Here is a 9,476-nt window from a genome sequence, read left to right on the forward strand (position 1 = left end):
AGAGAAACAGCAGGCAAAGTAACAATTCTCATATCGGTTTTGTGCAAGTTCGAATATATCGTCGGGCTCTTTTGTCTCAGCGTCCCATTCGCTCAGCGTAGTTCTTTAAAAGGAATCAATTGATTTGGCGAATGCATCAAAAATGATTGGAACGTTGCTTGCCACGTTGGAAAAAAAGAGGGAAAAAGATGATGAAATATTCCAGTTGATTTATTCAGAAGCCAAGAAAATGGCGGAAAAACTCGATGTTGACGAAGCGAAACCGATAACATGTGGTCGACAAACAAAACGCCAACATAACGACGAGAAAACTTGCGAAGATTACTACAGGGTCTCTGTCTACATACCTCTGCTGGATACCATCAAGAACTGAGGAAGCTCGTTTTTCGCAAGAAGTTTTGGATGGTTACCAATTGAGTGTGTTGCTCCCAGAAAAAGCAAGTCTTTTAAAAGAAAACGAAATCGATAATCTAATCGGATGCTTGATAGAAAGATTCGGGAATCTTCTGGATGATGAAAAAAGCGTACAAAAATTGAAATTCAAAGGTGAATTAAGCTATTGTCACTGGCAGCAGCAACAAAAAAATGAAGGCAGCGAAATTCCAACTTCTGCACTGGAAACATTAAGAAAATGTGATGTCGACATATTCCCAACAATCCACACCTATCTCCGAGTATTCTGTACACTTCCCGTAACAAACGCGAGCTCTGAACGTTCTTTCTCTTATCTTCGCCGCATCAAAACATGGCTTAGGACGGCCATGCTTCAAAAAAGACTAGTTGGATTAGCATTGCTACATACGCATCATGACATCGAAATCACCGCCGAAAAAGCCATCGAAAGATTCGCAAAACTTGGCAGTCATCGTTTTGCGTTATGAAACACGCAATGTAAGAGGATTTTTCTATTTGAATTTTTAATAAAATGAGTCACTACGTAATGCATGCATATGGTTGACTTTTCGAATATAACCACTTTGTTTACCTAAAAATTGGAATTGATAATTTTCATAATTTGTACTGTATTTCTCTCGCAATAATAAGTTTGAAACCCAAATCGAAGGATAAAGTCAATCTCCCCCTCAAGAATCGTCTCTGGATCCGCCACTGAATATATGTACATATAAGTATTTATATATGAATGTATGAACATACAGATTAATGCGCGCACATGTAACATATTGATAAGTGATAAAATCATGATTTGAATTTTTGAACGCTCACATGCGTATACATACATTCATATGAGCAGATAATAAGATTATATAAATATGATAGAAGATGTACATACATACATACATATGTATATATTGTTGTGATACAATTAATTTCTATTAGTAGGAAATATAATACAAAAATATAAAAAAATGTGTTTATGTTCTCTGTGTGAGAGGTGTATTTTGTACACATTTTTCGCTGTGAAAATGGAATAAAGTATAAACGAAAAGCAAAACGAAATTCTTCGCTGGGAGTGTATTTCTGTCTCTTCATATTCTCGGTTAGAATATGTGAGAGAATTGTAAAAAATGTTAGAATTCCGAGGCGAATTCCGACCTACAATGATAACAAATGCAGTGAATTCCCTAATGTGAATCTATCAAATGTTCGCAGTCGAACCTGCACCTTCTCTATACTTTTAAGTTCTCTGGACTGACTACAGAAATGATCCTGATAAGTATAGTCTTAACTTTTCAACGGCCAACGCAGAGTATTTCAACCAAAAGTCACACAAAGAATTCGCAGAAATGAAACAGAAAGAAATAAAGTCACACAAAATAGTTGAGAATTCGCAGAAATGAAGGACAAACGAAAGAAAAATAATGCGCAAGCATACATAAGTGTACTGTACTTATTGACTGCATTATTTTTGTATAAAACCTAGGAATTTATTCATTAAAATCACCACTCAGAAGTCGTTTTATCCGTTGTAAGCGAACGATTTTCGAAGAAACATCATTTCTAATATGCCACAAGACAAAATTAGAAATGAAGTTCTTAAACCTCATGCTTTCAGATAAAACGATATACCTCGTCATCGCGGGTCGATTTCCAAAAAATGTAAATGAAGACTAACTACAGAAATGATTCTGTGAAGTATAGTCTTAATTTTTCAAAAACCAACGCAGAGTATTTCAACCAAAAGTCACACAAAATAGTTGAGAATTCGCAGAAATGAAAGACAAACGAAAGAAAAAGAAGTATAACTTCAATAATGCACAAGCATACAGCAAAAATTGAAACATTGTTCTACAAAAACAACAATAGCATAAGCATGGCAACATTGTTTTGTTGGTAGAAAATCCGAGCTGTGCCGAAAGAAACGATCGCCGATTGTCACCGCTTCCCTTGCTACTCGAACATCTTCGCAGAAAAGGTTGCGCAATATGAATCTATCGCAACCTTTTCCGAACTAACTTCATAAAATATAATAAAACAAAGTACCAGTTTCGGGAGCAGCAAAAGTAAAAATTTGAGTTATAGTGAGTTAGTACGGCCAAGTACAAGTTCTGATATTGATTCCAACAAACGGGTCCACGATAATGAAATAAATGAATCTTCAAAAAAGATTACATTAAATTCGGCTTTATGGAAGGTACAGATCACAAACCACTATGTGTCATTTGCAGTGTCGTACTATCGAACGAATCAATGAAACCTTCAAAGTTGCAGCGGCATTTGGAACTGAAACATCCTGAATACAAAGAAACGCCAAAAGAGTTCTTTGTAAATAGGAAGAGAGAGTAAAACAATAGGAAACTAAATGTGGAGTCTACTTTTTCACAAGGAACTCAAACTCATAATCTTGTCCTGGCTTCTTATGTAATTTCACAATTAATTGCAAAGTCCGGCATGTTGTTGGTGAAAACTTAATACTTCCGTCGCTAAAAATTGTAGCATCTCGATTGTTTGAAAAAAAAACAGCAGAGCCAAGTAAATCAGTTAGCGTTATCAAATAACACGGTAAAGCGTAGGATTTTGGATATAGCAGATGACATCGAAAATACAGTCGTAAGCCATCTAAAATTATGTCATTATTTTTCCTTACAAGTCGATGAAAGTATAGACATTTCCGATAACGCCAATCTGACATGTTTTGTACGATATAATTTTGATAATACTATTTATGAAAAGTTTTTGTTCTGTAAATCTTTGCCAACACGAACGACCTCCGAAGAAATATTTAACTTGATTAATGATTATATCAACAAAAATAACATTGAATGGAAGAAGTGTGTGGGATTAAGTAGTGATGGCGCACGAGCAATGTCAGGCATTCGTACTGGACTTTATCCAAGGATAAAAGCCAAAGCTCCGGAATGTGTATGGACCCGTCAAAAAAATGGCCTTACCCTTGACAGCAACGATGCAAGAGTGTGTAAAGTTCATTAACTTCATAAAATCTCGTCCAGTTAACTCAAGATTGTTCTCTGTTTTGTGCAAAGAAATGGGAAGTGATCACGAACATTTTCTTTTACACTGTGAGGTGCGATGGCTGTCAAGAGGTAATGTCTTAAAAAGGCTTATTGAATTAAAAGAAGAAGTAAAGGTTTTTTTGGAGCAACATCCCCCAACAGCTAGAGATGTAATATGTAATGAAATGAAACTGGTTAGTAAAAGTGGCTTACATATCTGATATTTTTGAATTTTTAAATAATCTAAAGATGGCATTGCAAGGTAACAATGTAACAATATTTAAAGTGCAAGACGAAGTGGAAGCTGCAAGAAAAAAACTTATAGTGTGGTTACAACGCGCGAAGACAGGGAACTTTAAAGCATTTAGTAATTTATGTGAAATACAAAAAGAGTACAACATTACTGCATTGCCCCAAGACATCTTAACTCTATTTAAAGAACATTTATTAGAGCTGGAGAGGAATCTTCAAGAATATTTTCCTCCAATCGATGGCAAAAAAGCTTGGATAAGAAACCCATTTACATTCAAGTTAGATTCCGAAACAAATTTGCCAGATTCAGATGTCGATTCGTTGATTGAATTGTCAGCTGATACAGCACTCAAGGATACATTTGACACAAGGCCATTGATTGATTTTTGGTTATCTTGTCGTCAAGAATACACAATACTAGCTCATCAAGCAATGATTTTTTTTAATGCCTTTTGTGACCACTTACAAATGTGAAGCTGGGTTTTCAACAATAAATTACCTTAAAAATAAATATCGAAACAGACTGGAAGTGGAACCCGATCTCAGAATAAAACTTTCGGCAATTTCAGCAAGCTTGAACTCTATCATTAAAAATAAGCAACGGCTACATACTTCGCACTAAAAAGTGAGTACTAAAGATACCAAAATATTATAATTTAATATTAATAAAACATTTCTCTTACTATTATTAAATGTGTATTATTTAATCTCATGTAACCGTCTTGAGTTTAATATTATTAAGTGGGTCACGAAAGGACAGTGTGAAAATTACCGGTCATGGCAAAACTTAGTTGGGGAAGCACTGGTGTAGTACATTATTTAGTGCTATAACCAACAGTTTTCGCAGCGCACGCGATGTAAGGAAGTTTTTTGATAATTTTTTCACACCTTTAGTTAGACTATTGGAGTTTTAGAATGGCTCCCTAACTTTTTGAAAATTTAATATAGCCTATGTTCACCATATGTACGAGGCTGCTATATATATTTCTGGCCTAATCATGAAAATAGGCATATTTAAGGTTGGTATGCAGCTCTCAAGTAATTGCTCAAGAAAAAAAAAATACATTATTTCTCAAGTAACTTTGACAGCTGGTTACGCATTGTGAATGATCCACATTAGAAGAGCAAGAGAGAATAAACAAAGTAAACAAACTTTGTGCGTATTATGTATGTACATATGTATGTATGTGTATGGTAACATAAATATTTTCATTGAGATTTAAGGAATGTTGTTGATGATTGATAGGTTTTATACAACACTAGCTGACCCGGCAAACTTCGTTCTGCCCAAAATAGATTTTTTTTTTTCATTTCAAAAATTACACCGGTATTGGTTTTAATAGAATATGAACGATTTTTCCTAATTTCATTGTGTATACTTTAACAAAATTTTTACAAATCTTTCTTTTGTAAACATTGAACGGGCAGGTTTTCGATATGATCCAAACATTCAATATATCGCATCTGTTCAAATCGGTCAGATGTCAGTAGTTTGTCAATATTGCAATGCAGTCAAATTTAAAAATGAACCGCCAGGGTTATGTTGCGCCGGGGGAAAGACGATGCATTCCATGTATAATACCGAGGCATCTCCGAGTAAAGCAATGTTCTCGCGAACGGATCACTGGCGCAAGTTGCAAAGAAACTTGTTAAAGTGGTTGCTGGTGGTATTTCCGTTCGCTGTACTATGTTCTCTGCGTTGAAATAAACTCGCTGGCCATTCTCCAAATGAGCTGACAGATGCACAACAGCAGGATGGCGTTCATGAATTGCAAATGAAAATATTCTCCAGATTGCTTCATTGCAGTTCACATATCTGCCCATATGAAATTTGCTAATTTCATCTCGTTCAACGCCAATAACCGCCATATCGCTTCCTTTGGTGACATATTTGTAAACATACTTAATTAATTTTATTGAACTGCAATACTCAACATTTATATGTGTTTTGAATGCCTTAGACAAAATTGGCGAATATGGAACGATCCATGTGTTATCAACCACGAAATTCTTTCCTTTCAATTGAGTGATGAATGTTCTGCCATTGTCAGAGGGTGAGCGACGCCGATAGAGAAGGTATCCGTCGTTTCCAGTTTGAGTTTCCGAAATAAAAGCACGGGGACAGCGTTTTTTGCATTTACTGTCCGACATACAAACCGAAGATGGATCGTGTTCTCCGCATGGCCCATGAACCATATTGGCCATCACCACTTCGTGCAACTCTGGAGCTATTTCGACATCAGGAATTTCGGCGGAAATGATGGCATCAATTTGGTCAGGTGTAATTTTCTCCACCATCCAAAGAAGAATGTGTGCGTGGGGCAAACCTCTCTTCTGCCACTCCAATGAGTACATTCAGCATCGAACAGTGCCATATACACGTTGTTTCGTAAAAAAGTCCATCAAACATCTGAGTTTTTGTTTAAACACGCGTGCTGTAACATCGTGGCGGTCGCTTGGTGATTGACCGGGATGCAATAGATTCGTAATGTCTGGCCATTTTGGATTGCAAGTTAATGTAACAAACAAATCCGGCCGTCCATAATTGCGCACGTAAGTCATCGCATCCTGGGAGTACTCATGCATGTGTCTAGGACTGCCAATGTATGTCGATGGCAAAATATAGAGTCGACCAATATCTGTAATATCCGCATCACCATTCATTGCATCTCTTAAGTGAATATACTCTTCAGATCGCAACTTCGACTGATTGTATTGCATGTAATTAAGTCGTTCTGTCTCAACTTTAACATACATGTCAACTGCATACTGTTGAAATAACCGTCCATATCTCAGTAAATGGTTGTCATAGTTTTGGCGAATCATCATTCGTTATGCGTAAAACTTCATTGAACTGACTTTTTTATTTGTCTCGACACCTAAAAGCTTAAATTACCTATATGAAGTAGCAAACAAAAATTTTTTTTACTAACCATTCACCGGATTTATCATCTTATATCCTAAATGATATCCGTCTTCTCTACGGCAGAACATGAGCGGATATTGCATTGCATTGCATATCCGTTTTAGTGCGTTTTGATTTCTACGTTTGATAACAATATCACGCGACTGCAAATTTTCTCCAACAACAACAACTGATATTTCGCTAACTGTAGGTGCATTATATTGTCTTTCATGTGACCCTGTTGGTCTTTTGTCCGCTTGTATGATTATACTATGATCATCTGTTGGCATACGTTCCAACGAAATCGTAAACAGTTTAATGAGGCCATTGTGTTCGTGTAACATTTGCTGCAATTGTTCGATTATTTCTCTTTTCATTGTATTGAAGATAGCACAACGCCGATTTACTTCATCATGTGAATCTCCCAGAAAGTAAATTTGGAGATATTTGTGTTCTTGATCTGGATGCGGCAACAGCGATCCAGCGAGATGAAACATTTGCCCATGAACGTGTATAATTGGAGGAAAGCTCTGTAGTTTCTGTCGAATATTGTTTGGCAAAAATACCTTAAACGTTGGATTGTAGTTTTGTTCATTTACAATTTGCTTTAAGAAATGGCTCGAGTGAGGAGATTCACCGTAAAGCAGCTGGAACAATAGCTGTGGTGGTGGAAGCAATTCTGGCAACGGTTCATTTTTAAATTTGACTGCATTGCAATATTGACAAACTACTGACATCTGACCGATTTGAACAGATGCGCTATATTGAATGTTTGGATCATATCGAAAACCTGCCCATTCAAAGTTCACAAAAGAAAGATGTTGCCGCTGTTGTCGTCGAATAATCGCATGTTGTGATCTTACTTCATCACTATGGCGAGCACGAACTTCCTTTCTTCTCGATCGTTGTTGCTGATTGTGAACTTCCCTTCTTCTCAATCGTTCTTGCTGATTGTATGTTTGGTTGACATCTTCTAACTGGTGCGTGCTACTCTCCAGCAGTCTATTTCGTGGTGATACCCTCTCAATAACACTTTCCCTTTGACGTGCTCTGCTATTTCGTGTTCTCCTTGCAGCCTGGGAACTCCGAGAAGTGTTACCATACGTACTGATTCTTGACAACGTAACAAATATCTAATTGGAAATGATCATTCATTTGCATAAAGTTCATATAAGGTTTTACGGACCAATAACTTACCTTTGAAATCTCCAAAAATGAATGAATTAAACTAAGGAAGCAGATCAATTGAATGATAAATTCCAATGTACATAAATCGGTATTCGCCAACACGCTTAATCACTTTCACTAAATAACTCACTTTTTAAAACAAAATATATCAATATATCAGTAAAGCAAGGCGCATTTTTATTGCCCTCTAAATTTTGCGTGTTCGATTGCAAAGCAAAATCGACGTTTAATTTAATTTGTGTTTGTTTCATAAAACTGCCATTTCCATAAACCAAAAATAGCACGTAACACAACCAAAATTACCATATAACCGCTGCAGCAAGAACAATCAAAATGTCGTGCTAGGTGGAAAATGAGATAAATATATGGTGGATTAACAACCAAAATAATTAAAGATTGTAAGGGAGGTACCACGTCCCCTTTTTCGATAACGCCAAGCTTTATGGGTGAGAATGGTGTTGTTTCCTATAGCTCTATACCAATTATCATGTTCCTACCTTAAACACTTTTGAAGATATTCACCTTGAAAAGTTCAGTTTGTATGGGAGGTGCCACGCCCACTTCTCCGATTATCCCTTCTTTTATGTGTAAGAAGGCTTTTGATACCATATAGGTCTATACCAATTTTCAGGTCCCTACCTTGAACCCTTCTTCCCTTCACAGATATTCTGCTTAAAAAATTTAGTTTGTATGGAAGGTACCATACCACGCCCCCTTATTCGATAGCCCCCGGTTTTATAGGTGAAAGTGGTGTTGTTATCCTGTAGCTCTGTACCAATTTTCATGTTCCTACCTTAAACACTTTTGAAGATATTCGACTTGAAAAATTCAATTTGTATGGGAGGTGCCACGCCTCCTTAATATTTTATTCTGATTTTAAGACATGACCTGCGCGTGGCAATAACAAACAAATCCCCCAAAGGAAGTATTTCATTTGGTTCAGCCGCTTTCGAGTTTTAGCGTTACAACTATACACCATTTCATTTTTATATATATAGATTTCAAAATGGAATATACTTCATAATAATGATTTCAACTAATTCAGGAGGAATTTGACGATTACATCGAATTTCCTTCAAGAAACAATTGTTGTTTTGATGTTTCTTCGCAAAACCAGGTTTGCCATATTCACATTTTATTGAAAAAAGTATTAAAAATTAGTACTAGATTTTTTGAGAGCTGCGTACTAGCACAAGTAAATTTATCGCAGGAAAGTTTCTTGACCGTTTCTTAAGCGTTTTTTATATGAAGTTTTTACGTTTCTTGAGAGCTGCGTACTAAGCTTTATCAACGAAAATTTTTTTTTCGTTGGATTTGGCTCGTCTTGGAAGACCCACACGGTCTATTGCTGTTTTGTATCGGGCTCATACGCATAGATCCATGATTCGTCACCTGTGGCGATCTTATAAACGCACCGCGATCGAATTTTTTCAGCACTTCTTTACACCAATCCACACGAGCCTTTTTTTAAGCGATTGTCAAATTGTGCGGGATCCAACGAGAACAAACCTGTTTTACGGCCAGGTGTTCATGCAATATTGAATGTATGCTGGTGGGCGAAATGCATAGGCATGCCTCTATCTGAAGGTATGTTACATGACGGTCTTGCATTATCAGTTCACGTACCGCATCGATGTTTTCTGGCACAACGGCTGGTTTTGGACGACCTTCACGGAATTCGTCTTTGAGCGAGCGTCGACCACGATTGAATTCGTTGT

General features: G+C 36.7%; 2 pseudogenes; both read right to left on the reverse strand.

The window, feature by feature from the left end:
• Positions 1-1,602: 1,602 nt before the first annotated feature.
• LOC125775999 (small nucleolar RNA U3) lies at positions 1,603-1,685 on the reverse strand (annotated as a pseudogene).
• Positions 1,686-1,901: 216 nt separating this feature from the next.
• On the reverse strand, positions 1,902-2,104 carry LOC125776045 (small nucleolar RNA U3; annotated as a pseudogene).
• Between the last annotated feature and the right edge of the window lie 7,372 nt (positions 2,105-9,476).

The sequence above is a fragment of the Bactrocera dorsalis genome, chromosome 1 (genome assembly GCF_023373825.1).
Source record: "Bactrocera dorsalis isolate Fly_Bdor chromosome 1, ASM2337382v1, whole genome shotgun sequence".
Taxonomy (NCBI): Eukaryota; Metazoa; Arthropoda; class Insecta; order Diptera; family Tephritidae; genus Bactrocera; species Bactrocera dorsalis.